Raw genomic sequence first — 25,130 nt, 5'->3', positions numbered from 1 at the left:
AAGGTGGCTCAGTGGTAGAGTTCTTGCCTTGTATGCATGAGGTCCTGGATTTCATTCCTCAGCACGACATAAGCAGAAAAAGATGAAAGTGCTGCTGTGGATCAAGTGATAGCGCTAGCCTTGAGCTGAAGAGCTGAAGGACACTACCCAAGACCCAGAGTTCAAGCCCCACAACCAACAAAACCAAAGCAAAAAACAAAACAAAACAAAACACAGTTTCTCAATTTTGTGGCCTCAACACTGTAATACCACTACTTCAGCCTAGGGTTAAGATTTTAGGTGTGGACATTTATCAACACTCCTGATTCAGACTCTACTTGATATAATTTTTAATCAATATTTTGTTTTTAGTTTTGCTATTTGTAAATTCACATGCACCTATGAAAAATGGTGTGGCCATCCCAATAATATTCTCAAAGTATCTCTTAATCACGACTCACAAAAAGATGTATTATATTATGACAAGAAAAAAATGCTATAAATAAAGAAAACAATAATTATATATTAATGATTACTAAAATAAAAAACAAAACAATTACCAGGGTTTTCAGTATTTGAAAAGTACATAGTAGATTTTACTATTTTCTCATATTCCTGTACATGTAAAACTGGGTAAAGCTATGAGTAGCCTTTAAATTTACCCACTAAGATTACTATTTATAGATAATCTCATCATGTGTATGTGGCTTTTATCATTATTTGTTCATCACTAACATATAACTTAAGGGAGCCCTAAAGATTTATCAGAAACTGTGTACTTAAATTCTTAACACTTCACTCTGCTTCTATACACAGTCTTTGCAACTTCTCATTAGCAAAGTTTCTATAAACTCTGAAATGTACATACTTAGTAGTACATGCTACCGGAAATATTATATACTTTATCAAAAAAATTTATGACCTACCAGTCTTAATTTTGCATATATAAGCAAATCCCAAAATGAAACATATTTAAATCATTAAAACTTTTAACAAACCTTAACATTTGCTGCAATGATCATTATGACAGGTGCCTTGTGTAGAATAATTGAATTCCTCCTCCTACACATCTCATGAACAACAAATATCTGGAATTATTTTGTTTTTGTCATGTCAATATTGACTTTATTCTTAAATGTGTGCTTATGTAAGAAATACATGGTTGCAAAATTTCACAATTTTTTGAACTTACTTTTTGTTGAATTGTCTAGTTTAAGACAATCAATTACACTTTATATATAAAAAATGTTCTGTGCTCAATTTGGCTGCACATACACTAAAATTGGAACATACAGAGAAGATTAGCATGGTCCCTGCACAAGGATGACACGCAAATTAATGAATCGTTCCATATTTTTACACCAACAGATGCTGGATGGGATGTGGCCAGAAGGGAAGCCTACTGCACTCTTGGTGGGAGTGTAAACTTGTTCATCCATTTTGGAAAGCGGTTTGGAGCTTCCTCAAAAGACTCCACATAGAGCTCCCCTATTACACAGCAATCCCACTTTTGGGCATTCACCCAAATGATCACAAATAAGTCCATACTAAAACTACCACCACAACAACGTTTATTGTAGCATTATTTGCCATAGCTAAGATACGGAACCAACCCCGATGGCCCTCAGTTAGAAGAATGGATCAAGAAAACGTTCTGTGTGTGTGTGAATGTACATTTACACAACCACTTTGGAAAGCCATCTGGTGAGTCCTCAGAAAGCTAATTATTGACCTTCCTTATGGCTCACTCATACCACTTCTAGGCATCTATTCTGAACAACAGGTACCAATATTCAAGGACACATGCACCTCCATGTTTATTGCAGGATATGAAAACAACCCATATGTCCCACCAGAGATAAATGGATCCAAAAACTGTGGTAACTATACACAACGGAATAAGTTCCAGCCATTAGAAAGACAAAATAATGGCATTAGCAGGGAAATCAATCAAGCTACAGGAAATCATGTTGAGCGAGGTAAGACAAAAGCAAAGAGACAAACAACACATGGTCTCCATGGTAAGTGGATGTTAAATCCAAAATGTAAGGTGATACAACAAAATTAACAACACTTAAGAAACCAAGGACTTCCACTCATCTGGTCGAATCACTACTAAATATCCTCATTCTGCTGATCATATTTGCACACTGAAGGGAAACCAGGAAGACGACACAGAACTAGAGGGAATTCGGGAAAAAACATACAACAGTGGGATCCATCAGCTGCACTGGACATTGACCAAAATGAACTAAGCAACTCAATGTCACTGAAGGGAAGGAGGGAACAAGTGGGAAAGAGGGAACAGCAGACACTATACAAAACAAAAGAAATATACATATTTCAAAACAAAAAACTATACATATGGAAGAAATAACTCTATTGCAAAGCTCATAGAACTCATAAGTATTGTAGACCATGATAGACAATTTGCTCTATCAAAGTTAGAATGTGTTTGTGACTTTAACTAAGCATCACTATCCCACAATATAGTGAAATATGGGAAATTATGTAATCATTTAATCACAATAAAAACATTTGAAAAAATGATGAAGGTGGAAAACTAAGTTGCTCTAAAAAACAAAAAAGGAAAATGTTCTGTGTGTATATGTGTGTACACACACACATATACTATATATATACATATATATGTGTATATATATTAATTCTATGCCTCCATCAGAAAGAATGACATCGCCCAATTTTTAGGAATGGAAAGACTTGGAAAAAAATTATATTAACTGATGTAAGCCAAGTCCAAAGAAACATAGGTCCCATGGTATCCCTTATTTGCAATGACTAGTATATGTCTGGGATAAGCAGAAAAGTTGAAAAGCTATGTGTATATGACTACATAAGTAGATGTTAAGCTAAATGACCCCCAAGATAGAGACACAAGTGATTTTTTCTTTCTTGCTGTTGTTTCTCACATATTTATAATGTACAACGTGATTTCTTTTTTTTTTTTATGTGTTCCTCCCCAACAATATAACCCCTGTTTTCACTTTACTTGATGTTGGTGCACCTGCATCTTGTATATACACTTCTCTAATTTGTGGAAAGAAAGGGACAAAACAACATGCTTAAATGGGAATACAATTTGACCCATTGTATAACAATAGATGCACAAGACAATATTTTGAAGAACGAATTTTACAATTTAGGCTGGGGACATTGGGTGCGACTTGGGGGTGTGAGGAGTGTACTTGTGGAGGTGGAAGGGAAGGAATGGTGGGGGAAAAACAAAGAAGGAGGTAACAATGCTTGATATGAAATGTACTTATTACTTTGCTCATGTAACTATAACCATTCTGTACAGTATTTTTACAACAAAAAATGTATAAAAATGTTTTGAGATGGAAGAGTTTATTTTGCCTATTTTACCCAAATAATATCGTTAACAAATAAATTAATGCAAAACACTGATATGAAGATATTTTGAAAAAGTGAGTGTGTGTGCATTCCTGCGTGTTGGCATGCTCAGAGTTTGAAATCAGGGCTTCAAGTTCTCGCTATGTCTTTCTCTCTAGATTGGTGAGCTACTATATGAGCTACATCTCCATTCCTGGCCCTTTGTTAGTTCATTAAAATTTTTGAAAAATAATCTCATGAATTTATTTTGCCCTGATTGGCTTCCAAATATTATCCACAGATCTCAGGCCCCTGAGTAGGTATCCCGAGTAGTTAGGATTACAGGTGTGACAAATCAGCACAAGGCTTTCAGAATAATTTTGAAAGTAGAAGAAAATTTACTTCACAGCGGCCTGTTTTATCATTTCCTAGTTTTAAAGCATTTTGGAGTGATTATATGTGATTTTTTTCATTCTTGAATTCTTAAAATACAGTAAGTGATGATATTTAAAAGATTTAGTACTTTTTAAAAACGATACTGGAACTTTAAATAAAAAATAAAATAAAATATATGAGAGCAGCGATACAGGAGATGCGACTGGGGGAAATACTGTAGTATTGTAGAGTAGAAGAGCTGTGGAAAGGAGTAATTTTACATTAACATAGCAAGTAATAAACTAGCATACAGCTTTTCAGCCTCATGTCAGTCATTAAAAAGTTTAAACAAAATGCATAATCAGCAAACCAATAGAGATAAAATAGAAAACTAAACAATTAAGATGAAGAGATGACTTGGACCAAGAATAACAAATGATACAATTAGGAAACAAATAACAAGCTGCTGGGCTGGGAAGGTGACTCAGTGGTAGAGTGCTTACCGTGCATGCCTGCAGCCCTGGGTTTGATTCCTCAGCACCACATAAGCAAAAAGAAACAAGCCGGAAGTGGTGCTGTGTCTCAAGTTTTACAGCGCTAGCCTTGAGCTGAAATGCTGAGGCAGAGCGCCCAGGCCCAGAGTTCAGGCCCCACGATCGGACCCAAAAAATAAAATAAAAAAAAAACAAGCAAATAAGTTTAAAAATGATCACCCTTAATTCTATTGAGTTGTTTAGATCACAATTTGTTAGAAGTATAATTCAAATCAGAGTTTAATAGTATATCATTTTAATAATAGTTACTTATTGATTTCTTAATATTGAATGTTTAATATATAATTTTAATTTCAGCAGCTATAGAAAAGAAGAAAGTGAAAATAATTTTAATAATATATTTATGGATTTTAAAATTGAGAAGCATTAGAGTTTAAACAAATAGCATATAATTATTGCTTCATTTCTGTAATTTAATGTAATAATTCAAAGTGTATTCTACGCTTAGCACTCATCTTAACATCAAATAATAAATTATTGCACATGACTCTTGGTATTAGTTAGAAGGGTTCATACTGAGGTAAAATTCACACTACATAGTACACGAGGGTATGACCCCTCTCATAAAGCTTAAATTGTGGAAATTTGATTTCTACATGCATGTTAAATTCTTGTCTAGGTGACATCTATAAAATTATTTACAATTATATATACGGGGACTGTTTCAGATGATTCTTGAAAGTCATATTCATTAATTAAATATATATTATTTCATACCAAATAAATATTTACAGAGAGACTGAATTTTTGTGTAGATGATGGTGTATGTGTGCCAGATTATATGTATTAAGGCTTATTTTGTATTCCTGACATTGTTTCTAGATTTGGATTTATTTGTCCATTATGGGTTGTGTATTATATTGAATATATGAAAGTAAACTGAATGTTTATTCCATTAATCCTTTGTCTAATCCCAATATAAATTATCCATGTGTTTAAAGTAATGAAAATAACAATAGATAAAAGCACGATAAATCAGTCTGTAGTAGACAAATATTTACACCATTGAGAGTTGGTCCTCTTTTACACTACAGAATATTCTTGGGAATATGTGCTCCAGGCTGACCACAACTGAAGTTTATTATGGTTTGATCTATCATAAGAGAAGGAAGGAAAGGTAACCTTCCTTCCAAATGTCTGATCCCAGGAATGTGCTCTGCTTTGTGGTGCATACTTGGAAATGAACATTTTTCACAGTCAACCTTGAAAAGCCATCTTGATAGATGACTTCTGTAAGTGGTTATAAAGCATTATTGATGGCTTTGCAAGGATGCCTGATTGCCTCATTTTGAGACAATTAACAGGAATTTAGTCAATTGTTCTTTGTATCTTTAGGAGAAAAACCCATTGACTCTAGGCCAGGGGATCACAGGGGCCCAGAGAAACTACCACCTAGAATAGTAATCCTAGACATCTAAAACAAAACACACACACACATAAACTCCAGTAAGCACAGCCAGGCAGGGTTGCTATCATAGCCTACATGAAGTCAGGCAAAAAACAGAAGCTGAGAATCATTTAGCTGATAACTAATATATTTTTTATAAGGCAGACTCAAATGAGACTGCAGAGAAAGGACAGAAAGACTGATCAGGGAGACTAAAATTGGCCACACAAAGATTGGAATGTAGAATTCCTTGTAGAACAAATAAATCATAGAACACTTGTGCATGTAAGAACAAGAAAGAAGACCAAATTCCAGAAGGGCACATTTTCTTAGAAGTCAGCTTAATCAATTATCAGTGCAAATCTTTGAACTCTTAAATATTTGACCACATGTGGGAGAAGGTTGAAAAGAAAGAAAATTTCATCACTCTATTAGGAAGTCCAATATCACATTAGGAACTAATCAAGCACAGATTTGTAATAAAAAGAGAAAACAATTATTCAAAATGAGGGTTTCATTTCTTTTGATGTAAAAGTTCTTAAATTAGGTGCTAGCAAATACCGTACAATTGATCCAGTCCCCCAGCTGAGTTAATATTGATTGCAGTATTACCACATGAAGGAAAAGAGAAAATTTACAAATGTTTGATGAAATGAGGTGAAGGTGATGTGTTCTAATAGTAATATCTGAGGTTTAGACACAGGTGAAGAGGTGGATTTTCTTTTCTAAAAATCGTGTCAGTGAATCACAGCTGTAATCCTAGCTACTCAGGAAGCTGAGATCTGAGGACTACAGTTCAAAGACAGCCTGGGCAAGAAAGACTATTATTTCCATTTAACCATCAGAAAACCAGAAGTGGCACTGTCGCTCAAGTGGTAGAGCACCCACCTTGAGTTGAAGAGTTCAGGTACAATGCCCAAGTCCAGACTTCAAGCCCCTCGAACAGCAACAAGAAAAAATATCCTTTTCATGGCCTACGTACATCTCTTCCTAACATTCAACAAAGGAGCCATTTTATCACCCACTACATTTGAGTCCTATTCTAGCTACTACATATATACTGATTTGGTATCTTATATAAAACGGTTCATATTTGCGGAAACAAATACCAGCAGTGGTAACTTGTTTCCACTCCTTGAACTATAGGCCTGAGCCCTGATCATGTATATACTGGTAGTTTTCATGTGAGCTTGTTTGTTATTTATTGTATTACTGACCATAAGGGGAATTACTGGGTCTTAAGGGAGATCTACATATACTCTTTTCAGAAAACTCCGTACTGCATTCCACAGTGGTTGAACATGTTTAATTTCCCATCAACAGTGTAATCGAGTTCCCAATTGGCTACATCCATGCCAGCGTTTGCTATTGTTAGTTTTCTTAGTAATGGCCGTTATAATGGACGAGGTAGAATCTGTCTTGTTTACTTATAGATTTGTATGCATCTTCTAGCTACAATAAATGAATGAATCCATGAAAACTATATTGCTCTGAGTCTGCATTCCTTTCTCTTTTCTCTTAATATAATTTTCCCAAACCTTTCATTTTCCTTACCACTCGTGAAAAGTCATCTTTCTGATGGGTGAATATAATTCCATTGTGTGTGTGTGTGTGAGTGTTTGTGTGTGTAAGATGACTATAGGCCCATGAATTCATTTCTAAGCTTTCTGTTTCATCTGTAATTTTGTAATTCCATATTATAGTTGCATTGCTTTCTCTTCTACATTGAAGAATATTGTTGGGATTTTGATGAGTATTGCCTTGCCAATTGTTTAGGGGAAGTATTGCAGTTTTCAAAATGTTAATTCTTCCAACTAGGAACATTGAAAGACTTTCTATTTCCTTGAATCTCATTCAATTTCCCTTTTTATATTTTTAAAGTTTTCACATATAGGTCCTTCACGATTTTACTTAATTAATTCCTAGTTTTGTTGTTGTTGTTTTGTTTTGTTTAGATTTGATTTGATTTTGAGGCTAGTATATGAGGTCGTTTTTTGGATTTCAGCGTGGATTTTCCCATTGTTGGTAACAGAAAAACTACTGATTCTTGTGGTTTTTATATCCTGCTACATTGATGAAGGTTAGCATCACATTTATTAACTTGAGGGAGGAATCCATAGGGTCCTTTAAATACAGGGTCATTTCATCTGTAAAAAGGGATAGTTTTACTTCTTCCCTAGTTGGATCTGCTTTATTTTTTTCTTTTGTCTATTGCTCTTGCAAGAAAGTCCACTACCATATTGAAGAGTAGTAGAGAGTGAACATCCTTTTCTAATTCTTCATGTTAATGACTTCATGCTTCCACACTTAGCTAAATGCTGATTATCTCTATCATATACATACTCAGTTTAATATTGAGGAATGTTCCACGCATTCCTAGGTTCTCAGACCTTTTAATCATAAAGGGGTATTGGAGCTTGTTAAAAGCTATTTCTACACCCTATTGACGATCATGTGTTTTTTGTCCCTGCTTCTGCTGATGGTTTGTATTATGTTTATTGACAAGAATATTGAATCAAATCGTATCCAAGATGAATCCTATTTGATCATATCATATGATTTTTTTTGTTATTTTGTGAAACTGGTTAGTGAGAATTTTATTAAGAAATTCTGCATTAATGCTTATCAAAGAGTTTGGTTCATAGTTCTCTTTCTTTGGTGAATCCCTATGTGATTTGGGGAGGAGTCTAATTCTAGTTTCATAGAATGTGTTTGATAATGTGTCTCTCATAGATACTAGATGGATGCATCTTGGTTTTTGATACTACTATCTAATCTATGTCTTCTATTTGGAAATTTAAGTCTATTGATATTGAGCTTTAAGACAGAAATATCTGAAATAAGTCCTGATATGTTATACACCTGTTATTAGGAGCTGTGCCTCATCTACTCTTAACATATTTACCTTGTTCTCTGGTAGGGAGCATTTTATATAAATAGTTCCTCTTCTTCTTGATCTTCTCTATTTAGTATATATTTGATTATATTCTATTCTGATAATTTGGTGGACATAGGTTGTTTCAAGTTTTCTTTGTCATGAAATATGTTTATATATCCTTTAAATGTAAAGGAGAGTTGGCTTGGGACTGTATTCATGGTTTTTAGTTGTTTATCTTTAATGTTTGTCATATATAATGCCAGGCTTTCCATTTACCATATCAGCTAAGAAACCTGTTTCTTATTCTGACTGTATATCCTTTACAAATAATCAATCTTTTCTCTATGGCATCTTTAAGAATCCTTTCCTTGATCTTTAATAATCCTCTAATGGATTATGATATCATGGTGGATTGTTCAGTTCTAAAATTCTGATTGGTTTCTAAAGGCTTCTCTTCTCTGAATGAGCCTTTCTCTTTGGATGTTTGGCATGTTCTCTGCTAGAATTCTGTAATATGCTTCCCATCCATTTAGTTTCTTGCTCTTCTCCTTCCTGATACCTATCTCCCTGAAATTTGATCTTCTAACTGAGTCTTGAAGTTCTGGCAAGATCATTTCTTATTTCTTGGATTTGTTCTAAATGATTATTTCCTCTTTCCTATTAGATCTATTCTGTCTTTGACCCTGAGATTATCTTCTATGTCATCTATTTGCTGTGGAGACTTTCTACTTTGTTTTTGATTTCCCTGTCTTCTAATTGGTCATTTTTAGGGGTTCTGTCTCCTTATTAAAGCTTTGTTTTAGGTCTTGTATGGACTTTCTGTACATTTTTTCTTTGGTTGGGGGAGATGTAAGGGTTGTTTTATTAGCTGTGTCTTCTCTCATATCTTTTAACTAGGCATCCATTTTTTCTTGGACTCCCTTGCCTTCTCAGAATTTATTTATCTTTCTGTTTGAAGTCTCCATGAATTATTTTCCTAATGACTGGTTGGTCTCATCTTGTTCACAAATTTCCTTGTAGATGTTTTCTATCTTTCCATTAATCACATTTTTCAGCAAAATCTGTAATACATTTGATAACTATCTTCTAGGTCCTTGATTGTCTGCTCTAATGCGTGGTTAATTACTGTGTGAATTATACTACTTTGTCATCATTTTTCTTGTATTTTTCTGATTTGTTCTGTCCATTTGGAGGCTTTCTTTGGGGGAGCTATGATATTAATATGTGACTCTCTATGTTCTTGGTTGATTTGCAGGGTCTTGGTTTGGTTTCCTGTTGTGATTTGTTTTTCTGGAATTGCATTTTTGTCGAGTCCATTAAATGTAGGAATAGAAATCAGTTGTGGTGAGATGTTGTGATGTTAATATTTGTGGTTCCAGTGACCATTTGGACTGTCCAGTGGTATGGTGAATTGTCTATGTGTATGGATGTGGCTTTCTCTGATGTACACTTCTGTTCCTGCTTTTTTCCATGTTGCCCTTTTATTTCCACATTGCACATGTGCTTTTGAATGTGTTGCCCAGTGTATTCCTGGCTGGCACCTTTTCATAGATTTCTGTTTTCTTGTGAAGACGGTATAAAATCTTCTTAGGAATTGTATGTCTATAATTATGTCTATATTTATAGCTGCATATCTATAATTATAGCTGATTTGATGTGACCCTCTAGATGTAGAGTACCTGCTAGGACTCTAAATCTCTGTTTCATTAGTGATTACTATGATAATTTTCTGTGGTTATTCTGTCACTGTTTTTCTCTTCCTCAGATTTATTTTTTATATTGTGGATTTTTTTCACATAATTTAGGATTTTTGATTGTTGTATCAGGTTATTTTGTTTTCCTGCTTATACTACTTTGAAATAGTGATTTCAGGCTTGTAAGAGGAAACAGAAAGAGACAGAAAAGTATGTTATTAAATTGAGAGAAAGAGAAGACATTTAAATCTGTTTACTACAAGTAAATTAATATTAAGCAAAGCTAATGAAAATAATTACTTATTTACTCTTCAGAGGTTGAGTATAGTACTCTTGGATATCTCAGAGGAAAAGACTTTAGACTCATCACAATTAATGACTTACACTGAAATTACTGGCTAAACGTTCTTCTTCAGAAAGGGAAAAGCTCCATTACTTCCATATTAGTATTATGAAATCATAATAGCTGCATGTTGAATTGTTTTCCCTTTGCTATTTTCAATTCCATTCTTCATCCATTATGTATCTATGGCTTTGAATGACCAATTCCTTAAAATACCTATATTGCTTATATTGTGATGTAAATCTCAGTAATATAAATATTAATTTATCTGTGAGTCTCATCTTGCGCTACATTCATATGAAATTTATGCAGTGTCAAGCAAGAAACCTGACTTTTTTTTACTCTATCCTATGTTTTAATCAATAAATCCATTCTCTTTAGAAATGCGTTCTCAACTTTTAAATTGCTCCAGTAAACATCATGTGTTTCTAGTAATTTTAATGAAGTAAATATAAAGTTTGGAACATGAAGACAACTCCCCTATTATTCCTTTAAAGTAAACTTTTGGGGATTATTTTATATATAAAAATAAATAGTGCAATGCAATGTTTATACATGAATAATATAATGGTTAAGTCAATTAGACACATGAACTACCATAGCAATTCTCAATTAACATAAAGGCATCAAAATATTGTGTTCATGAATATCACTCATTTTTTAAAAATGACTAGTCAATACAAAATTTATATTATATTTAAAATTTACAAAATGAAAATTACACTGAGATTTGCTATCAATATCCTGTTTCTAGGAATATATTTATTCAGGAAACAGGGAAACAAAAAATAAGGGTTTGTCACATAGAATGAAAAATGTAGACGCAGACTGTGTTTCCTTAAGATGTTAAGTATCTGCAAATCGTGTGATTTATTCAAAGATACTATACACATGAGAGAATTTGTGATCAGAAGTGATAGGTAAGCAAAGTAACTGGAAAACTGTATGCTTAAGTTGAGCTTTCAATATAGGATGACAAGTTTTCAATAAATGTTCCTATTAATCTGTATCTCTAACACACATACAGCATTCTACATTTTCCCACATACTCCCGTTCTCTTAGCTCAGTTCCTGATCGATATTCTTCTATTTCATGATTTCAATTCCGTCTAAAATAACAAGGTGGGCGTTTTTTTGTCTCTAGATCCAATACAGTAGTATGAATTCATGGAGTTTGAATTGAATGTCAAGTATGAAGATATTGTATTCAGGGTATTCTTAATTGGCTTGAAACATAGAAAGATACACAGTATACTAAGAACAAGGGACTTGATCTCAGGGAAACATACAGGTCCAGGCAAGATCCTGAAGCAAAGAAAAACAAGGGAGCGCAAACATCAATCAACTATAATTACAAAGGAATGGAACTGATCTCTGATGTGTCTGGGTGGCAGCTCCATGTGTTTGTGTGTGTGTGTGTGTGTGTGTGTGTGTGTGTGTGAGTAGAGAGAGAGAAAGAGAGACAGACAGCGAGAGAATTTAGTGTGGCTTCCATATTTACAGTCCATAGAGCATTACTTGTTAGGGAGGAGGTGCTCATATCAGAGCTGTGATACTACTGTCATCACTTTACTACAAAAAAACACTTGCTTAATCTCTAATTAAATAGGGAAAATAAACTAACATCTTACACGATTGTTTTGACAATTGATTAGTATATTGAAGGCGAAAGGGAGGAATTGGAGATCAAAATAATCTTTTTCCTCTCTTCTGAATATTACACTGCAATAGATGTGATTTCAGGAGTCTCCTGCCATGTACTTCCAGTTGAATTACTAATATGCTTAATAATATGAAACGTGTGATAGAGAAATAGATCAGCCAGCAAACACAAAGAATTTGTGATAAGATTGAGCTTTTGAACAGGGTTGCCACAACTTTTAGGAATGTAATTCATTCATATGAACTTCAAATTTTGAGGCTTTCCCTGTGTGATTAAATGGGAAGAAAGTACTGTAGAAACAAGAATTCTTGTTCAGCCACGTAGAAAGTGTTCATGTTCCCATCCTCACGTTGCAAATTTCCATTCCATATAGACTCTCTTTTAGAATGCTTTCATTTAATATACTTCAGCACCTCATGCTTCCGTGTGGGAGACAAGAAAAAAGATAATTTTGTTTGTGTATTAAATTATGTAAATTACCATGTACAGGCATGATTTGTATAGTTACTGAAGTTTGTAATAAATATAAGTCGGGCTCATTTCACAATAAAAATATAATTAAAATCACATAATAAGACTAGAAGTCACAGAATTTTGTGCATGAAAACATACATTAGATTAGTTGCAGAATTTCTATTTTGAAATAAACTTTATATTGAAGTATAATGCACTTTACCTAAGGATTGAAACATTTTATTGAAAAATATATTTCCTGGAGATATTTTTGCTTCATTATTTTAGGGATACCGTTGGAACCATTGTAATAATGAGATGTACAAGACGTTATCTCAAAAGACGAACTTTACAACTTTGGCTGGCAAGCGTGTGGAAATGGGTAAGGATGGGAAGGGGAAACAATGCTTGATAAGAAATGTACTCATTACTTTGCCCATATAATTGTAACCCCATTGTACGAAATTTTCACAATAAAAAAAGTTAAGAAGAAAATGATCCCAAAGTAATCATTTTTTTTTAATTTTCCTATTTCCATGTGATTTACCTGCAATTTAGAAATCTAGATATATAATTTAAGTTAACCAAAAATATTATTGAGTATAAGGGTCTTATACTCTCTACATTCATCACACTGAGATCATCAAATATGGTGAGTTTGAAATGATTAGTCTCTGTTTGACCTATGTTAATATTATTTAAAATGTGAGTGAAATGTTTAAAAAGTAGTATTTATTTTAGTTGCTCTGAAGAGACAATAACTGATATAATCAAAGCCTAAAAATGATTAGATTTAAAATTTAGAATTCATGAAATGTTTTTGACCACACTGGTTCCTGGAGCCTTCACAAAAACTTCATGAGATAATTTATATTGATGAAACAAAAATCCCACACTGGTTACTGGAGCTTTCAGAAAAACCTCATGTGACAATTTATATTGATGAAGCAAAAATCCCAGAGTTTAGACATTTACGAATAGAAAAATCATGTCATTCTGAATATGTAGAGCTACAAAACAAACAGAAAATTTAGCTTTTAAATATCTGAATATACTAATACATTTAATTGCAGGGTAAGTACTTGTTCTGAAAGGAGATAAAATTGCATTTATTTTGAAAAGTAAACCTAAGTATTAATTTGAATAAAAGACAATGTTTAAAATATCACTCATCCAAGAAACAAGATGTACAGTTCATTGTTTTTCATGCTTATAATGTTCTCTAAACTTACAACAAATACTAGATTAGTAAACCTAAACCATTACTTTGTAGGGAAATAGAAAGATTCTTAAAACTCATGACTATAACTTTTTCTCAAACAATTACTAGGTAACTGTTTTATATTTTTTGTCATGGAATCCTATTTGATAAAATTTTATTCATTAAGTTAAATAATTGGCCAATAACAACATAAATTATACATGAACAAAATTTTGAACAAGTATTTCATTCACAAGACATATCATGGCTCTCTTCAAGAACACTGGAAGGCTGTGTGTTATTTATTTATTTTTAGTTATTTTATTAATGGTTATTAATTTTCAGAAGTGGCAGTTTCGTTACTCTCTTTCCATAATATATTTAAAACATTTGATTATACTCCCTCTATTTCCTTTTTGTTACTCCTTCCTCCAAAGATCATGTTTTTTACATAAAATTATATTTTTATATACGCACATATAAACTCACTTGGAAGATTTAAGCTAAACTGCAACTTAATTCAAGATGTACAGAGGATTAACAGGATGAACAAAAATGAATATTTTTTGTTAACTTCTGAATTGAACTATCATTATTATTATGGTTAGGGTTAGGATACCAGACAGAATTAGAATTACGTTTAGAGAAATAGCAAATTCAGGTTCTACAGAGGAAGACCTATTGCAACAATAATACTCACAGCACACTGTACTGAAAATGAACTTTAAACCATGGGGAGAGAAGAGTGATGGAGATGGGAGAGGGAAGGAATAGTTGGACAACAACAAAGAAGGGAGTAACAATGGTCAACAAGAAATGTACTCATTACCTTACACATTTAACTGTAATCCCTCTGTTAGCCTCATTAACTACACAGGAAGCTGATTTCTGAGGACCGCAGTTCAAAGCCAGCCCCGGTAGGAAAGTCTGTGAGAATTTTATCTCCAATTAACTACCTGGAAACCAAAAAGTGGTGCTGTGGCTCAAGTGGTACAAGTGCACACCTTGAGCTAAAGAACTCCGGGATTGTGCCCAGGCCCAGAGTTCAAGCCCCACGACCAACAAAAGGAATAAAAAAAGAAATGTGTTAAATGTTAAGTAAAGCTGAACTTTTTTAGGTTCTAGGAATTCAGGAAAATCTGGGATAATGGAAGTACAATGTATTTCATAATATCAGGATTTGAGATCAATGATTATAATGATTCCTCTTATGGAACAAGATAGGTTCAGAGGTAAGAGTGTGAAAATCTGTAGGGTTTAGGAAAAGCTGCAATTTATTTCGAGGATTAGAGTGGAATTTAAGTTAGGATTGTACAAATCGAGCATTTTTCATAAATTTTAGAATTGGGATACCTTTAGTATTAAGGTTATGGTTAGGATTCCAGCCATGGTCAGGGTTAGAGTGAAGGAGAAAACAATGAGGGTCAAATTGAAGGTAAATTGTACTACAAGCCGGGTAAGAATTAGAATGAATGTGAACTAGAGTATTGCTATTAATCTTAGAATCTGCTTTCAATTAGGCTTATATTTATTCTCAATATTCCAGTTAAGATTAAGTTTAGAGTTAGAAAATGACTAAGATATTGGGAAAAAAATTGAAACCTATGTTTGGAAGGCTTATTTGAATCACGTTAGGATGAATGAAAACTAGTGTAACACTAACTAGTTAGTGTTAGTATAGACATTATTTGGATTAAAATCAGGGTCAGTGTTTTGTTCTGATTATGATTAGTGTTATGAATAGGAAAGTTTTACTATAAAATTGAGTTTTTACTAACAAATAGAAGCAAAAATGTGAGCCTGAATAGTAACTAGAACATTATCATTATATTTATTTCTCAGTGATAATTCTTGTAATGATTAATGAGAGTTTTCCAGCCAGGTTTATGTTGAGAGTTAGCATTAAGTAAAAGACTAGATGATATGTAAATCTGAAATTGTTTTAGGATACAGTGGTTCAGGAAAATGTAGGATTAATGGAAACTACAGTATTTTTCCTGGTAAGAGAATTTGAGGACAAGTAATATAATGGTTCATGTTAGGGAAGAAGATAACTTCACAGGTAGAGTCAGGAAATTTTTTGGAAATTAGGGCAAATTGAAACTCATTTCCAGAGTGCAAACTGGAATATTCATTACAATGAATAAAAAATAGAGTATATTTAATATTAATTTTGAGCTATTATTAGGTTGAAAATTAGGTTTCAGTTCCAGCTGGGCTTAGTGTTAGCATCAGGGAAATGGAAAATTTAGGGTCAAACTGAAAATAAATCTTTGAATAACAAGTCAAGATCGAATTAGGATGAATATGAAATAGGAAACTGCTAATAATATTAGGATTAAGGTATGATTAATGTGAGGGTTAGCCTGAATGTTGTGTTAGAAAAATGACAAGATATTGAGTAAAACTAGAAAATATTTTAAGAAAGATGTGTTGAAGCCAAAACAGGATGTATAAATTTAATGTACTTTTGTGGCTTTTAGAATCCAAAGGCACAATTCTTTCATTCTAGGGTTAGGGTTACTTTTCTAATTTATGAACTAATGAATTAAAGGCACAATTCTTTCATTCTTACAAACCAAGACAGTCAAGAGTTGGGGAAAAAACAACTTTCTACATGAAAATGTGTCTTAAAATATTTTCTAACCAGGATTAAATAATAGTGAACAGGGTGTCATTTATTAAAATTAGGCAAGTTGATGATAAAACTTTCAAAAATATCAAAACAAATAAGATTTGAACTCAGATATGTTATTGGGAAAACAGATACTTGCTCTAGATGGGAAATTGTGTGTGTGTGTGTGTGTGTGTGTGTGTATGCACCCACCACTGGTCTTCTAATGAGGCCTGGGTCCTGTCATCAGCTTATTCTGTGGAAGTATGGCACTAAACCACGTAGCCGAAGGCTTTCTTCTGGCTTTTTATTGTGTATTTTGAGATACATACCTCATGGAGTTTACTTTCTGGACTTAATCTTCTGATCCCGAGTAATCCTTTGGTTAGTGTTATTGTGGGTGCTACCACAAAGTGACAGTTCATTAAACTGGGAGCAATATGGAAGTACTCGTGCAAGATATGAAGTAACCAGTTCATTAATGTGGGAGTAACAGGATCACATTTGATTTCCTTCAAACACATTATTTCAGATGAGTTTAACTGAAGCCCAAAGCATAATCCAAACCTATTAGCCACACTGTATGAAGTAGCACATATTCATGGTGTAGAATATGTACAATGAATTGAATCCTGAATCAAAAGACTTTGTTGGGTTTGCCTCAAAGAAATAGAGTGTAATTGAAATGAAGTCCAGACTGGAGGCCTGTAGCGAGCAGGAGAGCATCTGCTTAGTATGTGTCCAACACCCAGGACCATAAAAAAGTAGAAGGGAAAGTGTAAGAGAAAGAGGAAAGGAAAGGAGGAGGAAGGGGTAAGAGAGGAGGAAGGGCATAGCAGGAGGGAGAAGAGAAGGGAACAGGGAGAAAGTAGAGGTAGGAGAGAAGGAAGAGGGAAACAGGACCCTGGAGAAGAGGAGCAGGACAGGAGACAGGAGGAGGAAGATAAATGCAATATAACAGCAAGAATTGTCGGAAAACATGTTGCATAAGGGATTTGCATGTGCATGGCAGGATTATTTTCTAATCAGAAAGACAGCTAGCACAGTGACAATATGGGTGATACCTGTTGCTCAGTCATCTTATTCTCTTTCTTCAGTGAGGAGTTCAGAAGAAATGCTGAGTTCGGTGTTTTACAGATATATTTCAAGATTTCTTTTTCATGAATCAAACAATGGAAAGAAATAAATGCAACTTCCCTTAATTAAAAAAAGAATAGAAGCTATATTTATTTGTATTACTATGCATGAAGAAATCCTGGAGATTTCTGGTTAATTCAGAGGGATCCATGCAAAAATATAATACAAGAGGAAACTAAAACTGTTTCTAATGTATAATAGGTTATCATTGATGAAAAGTTTTACTGGACATTTTTCGTTTTTCTTTTTTTTATTTTTGTTTTGTTTTTGTTTTTGTTTTGTTTTTGCCAGTTGTGCATTGCTCCAAGGCTGTGCTCTGGAGCCCTTTCCAAGTCACCACGTGAAACTCCATTTCTGTAGTCCCTGTGGGTGTGGGTGCCTCCTCAGGTCACCCGTTGAGATGTGTGGCCAACTCCTTTAAGGTGGATGTGCAGTGAGTGGATGTGTGTGCATGCTCCCTAGCATTGCCAGATGAGCCACGCCCACCCTTCCCACCTAACTTCCCAGTTTCAGTTGCTCCATTTCACCCAGGAGCTGGCAGCCATGGGTCTGGAGTTGAGGCCACTGCTGCCCTCTCCTCCTCCAGTTGTGCTGGTACTGGTCTTCTGTGCTCCTGAGTGCATTGCCCATCCTAGGGAGACTCTGTTCTGGGGTCACTGCCTGCCCACATGAGTGCAGTGTGAGGGACACCATTTTTGTACACTGCACAGTCCATGGGTAAGGGAAGGCTGGGTATGCAGTCTGCCCCCTTGGGGCCAGGCAGCCTAGCCGTGGTTCACCTCATCAGTCTTTAAGGGGGTCTGGTTACTGGAGCCATGTGTTGGACCCTCTGCCAACTGGCTTGTGACAGCTGCAGCAGCTCAGCAACCTGGAGCCCCTTCAGCATCTCTGTGGACCTCCATTTTCTGGTCCTTGTGGACTCGGGTACAGGGCCAACCGTACATATGCCAATCAGTGCCAGAGAAGCCTGGAATTGCAGCACAACAGCTGCAGCACCGAGGGAATGAAGGCCCTCTTGCTTTGCTGTGTAGCCTCCTCCTTCGCCCTTCTGGCCCACATGGGCCCAGCTCTGGATGCCATTCCAGGGATACTCCATTTGGAGGCAATAGGGTCACCCCCTACCCTCGTTGTTCTCCAAAGCAGGGGAAAGGACATGGTCTTGGCAATGTAGGCTGCAGAGATGGAAGGCAGGACTTAGCATCTACCCTGCCTTCCTCCCTGGCTTTGGCACCTGAGTCTGGGTTGCTTGGCTTGGTCACTAATGGAACCTTGTTTGCTACAGCCCATCGCAAAGGTCCTGCACCTGTTGCAGCAGCAATTCAGTGTCCTGGACCCCCTTAGGGTCCCCACATGGACCTCTGATGGGTCTACTTGGGCTGGGTGTGGGTTTCATCACAAGACTCCCATTAGGAAGTGCCACACCCCTTCCTGGTACTGCAAGCAAGAGGTGCCACATATATCTACTTTCTAACATTTTCCTTCACTGAGATTAACAAAACTTGAAAATATAAATAAGTTTTGTAAGAACAAAATATATAACCTATATCACTTCAACCTTCTAAATCATTGTAATATTTTTATATCCAGTAGGAATTCTGTCTGTAATTACTTATTTTACATTTGAATGTAATGTATTTTGTGTTTATTTAACTATTCTAGTATAATTTCATTTGCACTACTTACAATTTTTTCAAATTCTGAGATTCAATCACGTGTTTATGGATAAGTGTTTTGTTGTACTTTTATTTCAGTTTTCCATTATGGCCTTATGATTACAAACAATAAGATTCATTCTTGCTAGTATATAGCTCAATGATTTTGGACTAGAGACTCAAGGATATAGTATAACATATACAGTAATGTGTATCACTTTGTTTAATACTGCTCCATAAAATAATTAATAATTCAGGTGGCAGCCACTTCATCTGGCATGCTGGTCTGTCTGGTGAAGTAGGATCTTAGTGGCAGCCTGCCCATATCGGGCCATTGCGGGCACCTCGCCTGGGGCTGTGGGAGAAGATCAGGGTGCACCTGCTGTTCAGCGAGGGCAGCAACCCGGCAGCTGCTGTGTAAATGACACAGTGTCACTGACTCACATCTAACACATGCCTGCCCCATGGGCTTGGGCCCTGAGGATCAGCCCCTGGGAGCACACACACACCGTGGGGCAGGGGGTGCCTAACTAGGAAGGTGTGCAGACCAAACATAAGCCACTCTGCAGATTGGCTGGTACAGTATTTATTCTCCGTAGAGCAGTGGACAATTCTGCTCTGCTGTGGGGAGAAAACAAGAAAGACAGACCCAGGCAGGTGAAGCCAACTTGTTGTACTCAGGCTGGCAAGTAAACTTTCCTCCATGCACTTTCCAGCAGGCTCAGGAAGCCCTTCCATGCTCCTTGTCCATGGAGTAGCAGCCAGGGACACTCAAGTCTGGTACTCCTGGCTGCTCTTTTGGGTTTGTTTGTTAATTTATACAGACAGCCCCTCCCTCAAACAGCAGAGGTATTCTGGGTATTGTAAAACGTTCTGCATCTGAGCATTCCCAATGTTTGATTTTTGTATTGTTTCTTGTAAATGCTTTGTGAAATTTGTGTTTTAGGTGTTGAGGTGCGAGCGAAGGAGCCAGATTATGAACATAGTTTCCTACCAGTATTTCATTTATAAATGAAAACAGATTCTCTATAAAAATGCCTACCATGAAATAACTTGAGAGGGGAAAAAAAGGCTGCTTTCTCATAAGATCAAAATGTGCTAGTTTTATATGCATGTTTTATGCACTCAAAATACAATTAAGTAACTCACTCTCTAGGAACAATTGTCCAGAGCTAAGAGTTAAGTGTCTGGGAGCTAGAGGCAGGGTGTTTGTGAGCTTTATCCAAAGGGAGGGAATAAAGTAAAAATTCATAAATAACTTTGTAGAATCAAGGTGGCAATACAATATGAGAATCACAATAAACTTCTTTGCTATTTGTGCTCTTTTATTCTTCCATATGAATTTTTGGATTGCATCTTTTATTTCATTGAAGAGTGACATTGGGATATTGGTAGGTATCACATTGAATTTGGATATAGCCTTTGGCAATATTGCCATTTTCATGATGTTAATCCTCCCAATCCAGGAGAATGGGATGTTTCCCACTTCCAAACCTCTGCTTTAATTTTCCTTTTCTGGTTTTTAAAGTTCCCATCATAGAGGTCCTTCACCTCTTAAGTTAACTCCTAGGTATTTTATTTTTGTGTGGCTAGTAAAAAGGGGTTGCTTTCCTAATTTCAGCTGCACTCTTATCGTTAATGGAATACAGGAAAGCCTTTATTTTCTGAGGGTTAATTTTATATTCTGCTAGTTTGCCAAAGTTTCTGATCAGCTCAAGTAACTTGGGAATGGAGTCCATGGGTTTCATTAAATACAAGAGCATGTCATCTTCAAAGACGGAGTGTTTTACTTCATCTTTTGCTATTTGGATCCCTTTAAGATTGCATCTTATCTTATTGCCCCAGCTAGCATTCTAATACTAATTTGAAAAGGAGTGGAGAGAGCAAATATCCTTATATTATTCCTGAATTTATAAGAAATGGGTTTAACTTCTCACCATTAAGTATAATGCTGGCTGTAGGTTTGTCAATTCTTAGCAGAAAGAAGAGCACTAGAGCAATATTAGTTCCAAATTTCAAACGCTATTAAAAAGCCATAGTAATAAGAACAGCTTGGTTCTGGCACAAGAACAGACTTGAGGACCAATGGAATAGGACTGAAGACTCAGAAATTAACCCCCTGACCGATAGCCACCCAATCTTTGACAAGGGATCTAAAAAAAGAGAATGGAAGAAAGACAGCCTTTTGAGTAAATGGTGTGGGCAAAATTGGTTAAACACCTGTTAAACTAAAGCTGTATCTGTATATATCACCCTGCACAAGAATCAACTCCAAATGGATCAAAGACCTCAAAATAAAAGAGGACACCATGAAAACACTACATGAAGGAATAGGATAAAATCTAGGGCTTTTTAACACATACAGAAATGTTCTTAATAGAGAACCAGATACAAAGAGTAAAGAAAAATAAGTTAAAGAATTCATTCCTTAATTCATCTCTTTATGAAACAAGTAATTTACCATTACAGGATGAGATGGAATTATAAATTCCAAGTGCTGATACAGTCTGTATGTAATAAACATATTACAATGGTCAAAAAAAAGAAATCAAAGAAAGGTTGGACAAATGGGATTGCATGAAACATGAGAGCTTCTGCAAGACAAAGTTCATAGATAGCAATATCAATAGAAAGCACACGTTCTGGGAGAAGATCTTCAAGAGTTATAAAATGGACAAGGTCTTATATGTAAAATGTACTTAGGACTCAAAAAATTAAATCCCCCAACATCAAATCCTCAGAGAAACAACTGCTCAATAATTAAGTGGGCTAAAAACTTAAAGAGAGACTTCTCTGAAGAGGAAATAAAAATGGCCATTAGATACATGAAGAAATGCTCAACTATTCTAGCCACAAAAGAAATGCAAATCAAGAGAATATTGCGATTGTACCTTACTCTAGTTAGAATGGCTATAATCAAGAAATTTTTTTTTCTGTTTATGTGGTGCTGAGGAATCGAACCCAGGGCCTCATGCATACAATGCAAAGCACTCTACTCCTGAGTCACTTTCCGGGCCCCTAATCAAGAAATTTAATAACAACACCTTAGAGGGGATGTGGCTAAAACGGAACCCTATTTCATTGATGGTGTGAGTGTAAACTTGTTTAACCACTTTGGAAAGCAGTATGGAAGTGCTTCAAAAGACTCCATGTAAAGTTCCCCTATATCCCAGCAATCCCACTTTTGGGCATTTAGGCATTTACCCAAATGATCACAAACAAAGTCATACCAAAGTTGCCTGTGCAAGCATGTTTATGGAAACAACCTCGATGCTCCTCAGTTCATGAATGGATCAAGAAATTGTGATACAAACACACACACACACACACACACACACACACACACACACACACACAAAATGACACACACACAATGGAATTCTATGCTTCTATTAGAAAGAATGAGATTGTCACATTTGTTAGGAAATGGAAAGACTTGGTAAATATTATATTAAGTGAAGTAAGCCAGGCCCAAAGAAACATATGTCCCATGGTTTCCCTTGTTTGTAAGGACTAGTACATGTCTAGGACAAGCAGAGAAGATCAAAGGCTATGGACGTATAACCATATAACCATATAAGGTGACATTAAGTGAAAGGACCCCAAGTCAGACACACAAGTGATTTTTTCTTTCTTGTTTTTGTTTTTAATATACTTATAATGCGCTATGTGATTCTTTTGTAAGTTCATCCCCCCATGGTATACCCCATGGTACAATCCCTGTTTTCACTGTATTTGTTTCCAGTGTTCTGCAACTTAAATACATATTTTGTAATTTGGGAAGTGGAAAGGTTGTAGCAGAATGCAGAAATGGGGATGCAGGTTGACCCATTGTGATTATGAGATGTACAGGACACTGTGTTGAAAATGAATTTACAATGTCGAGTAATGGTCAATGAGGGAGGAGTTGGAGAGTTGGGGAGGGAAAGGGTAGTAGGGGAAAAACAAAGGAGGAGGTAACAATGCTCAATAGGAAATGTACTCATTACCCTACTCATGAAACTGTAAACCCTCTGTATAGTATTTTTACAATAAAAAATATAAAACACTCTTCCTGGTATAGATTTCCAGTGCTGCCCACGGCATTGCATTTTTTACCTTTTCTGGCTGTGGTTAGATCCATCTGCCTAATGGATCAGTACTCTTCAAGGCTTCTTGGTCCTGAAGTGGGACTTGGATTATCCAGTGACGTTTGGAACTAGGCCAAGGACAGGACAAAACCACTTCCAGGGCATTGCTTCTTCATTCCCCTCCCCCCACCATGCAACTAGGATTGCAAGCAGAATTTCTCTGAATTCGACTCCAGAAAACAATCACTGAACCAAAAGGCAAGGTCACCAAACACCTCCCCTCCTCCCCCCAATTCCTCCTTTCTTCCTCCTTGGTAAAGTACAAAATAATTTTGTGTGTTTTGGCAAACACACAAATTGCCCACTACCTCCCCTTTTAAACTAGGCTTAAAGTCACTAAGCTTTTAAACTGATAATGCCGCACTCATTATTCTGGAAAACAACTTCAGGTTGTTTGATGCTTTAATTTGTTGTTGTTGGTGGTGGTGGTATAAGGGCCTCAACTCTGGGTCTAGCTGTTATACCTGATGAGCTTTTCAGCTCAAGGCTAGTGCACTACCACTTGAGCCACAGAGCCATTTCCACATTTTTCTGCTTATGTGGTGCTGAGGAATTAAACCCAGGACCTTATGTATTCAGGACAAGTACTCTACCACTGAGTCTCCTTCCCAGCCTTAATGCTTCAATTCTTTAAATTGTATTTTTGTCAGTCCTGTGGTTTAATCTCAGGGTATTAACAAATTCCTGAGTTCTTCAGCTCAAGTGGAGCCCTCTACCACTTGAGCCACAGTGCCAATTTCTGTTTTCAGATAAGCGTCTTTCAGATATTCCTGCCAGGGTTTGCTTTGATCAGTGAATTTTTAAATTATATTTCTTCTATGTATTTATTGGAATATTGCAGTTTATCTGAAATTTAAAGTTTTCTGTAAAACTCTGTCTTCAAGTATTCCAATAGTATTAAATATTACATTTACAATCTATGCTGTAGCAATACATTTTGAAATTATTATGTTAAGATGAAAATCTTGTTGTTTGTAGAAAAATCCCATTAAAGTACAAATGGGAAATATGCTTATTTCAGCAGCCTTGAGTCTCCTTCTTATTTATTTATTTGTGAAAATACCATATAGAGGGGTAACAATTACATGGGCAAGATAATGAGTACATTACTCATCAAGCATTATTGCCTCCTCCTTTGTTTCCCCTTCCCATCTGTTCTCATCTGCCCACCCCACCCCCCGTTGCTCTCCAGACACCCCTTTGCCATCCCCCACTCTCGCCGGCCAAGGTGTAAAGTTCGTTTTTCTTTTATTTTTTATTTGTTTATTTTTTTATAGTGAGAATACCAACAGACAAGTTACAATTACATGGGCAAGATAACAAGTACATTTCTTATCAAGCACTGTTGCTGCCACTTTGTTTCCCCTTCCCATCCCTTTCCATACTACCCCCTCCCTCCATCCGACCCTCCCCCCACCCCCCATCAAAGCTGTAAAGTTCGTTTTTCGACCTAACGACTTGTATATCTCATTGTAGCAATGGGTCCACCTGTATCCCGAGTTAAAAGATTAGTTTTTTCCATTCTCCTCCACAAATTATACAAATCAATTTGGCATTTACCCAAATGATCACAAACAAAGTCATACCAAAGTTGCCTGTGCAAGCATGTTTATGGAAACAACCTCGATGCTCCTCAGTTCATGAATGGATCAAGAAAATGTGATACAAACACACACACACACACACACACACACACAAAATGACACACACACAATGGAA

General features: G+C 35.7%; 1 non-coding gene across 1 annotated transcript; it reads left to right on the top strand.

Moving 5' to 3' along the window:
• The first annotated feature begins 1,231 nt into the window (after window positions 1-1,231).
• On the top strand, window positions 1,232-1,337 carry LOC122122099. The gene has a single exon (XR_006150112.1). It is a non-coding gene; the product is annotated as a U6 spliceosomal RNA (small nuclear RNA).
• Window positions 1,338-25,130: the final 23,793 nt, after the last annotated feature.

Source organism: Dipodomys spectabilis, unplaced genomic scaffold, assembly GCF_019054845.1.
Source record: "Dipodomys spectabilis isolate Male_0828 unplaced genomic scaffold, ASM1905484v1 ptg000203l, whole genome shotgun sequence".
Taxonomy (NCBI): Eukaryota; Metazoa; Chordata; class Mammalia; order Rodentia; family Heteromyidae; genus Dipodomys; species Dipodomys spectabilis.
The sequence above is the reverse complement of the archived record's forward strand: the minus strand, read 5'-3'. Positions and strand labels throughout refer to the sequence as shown.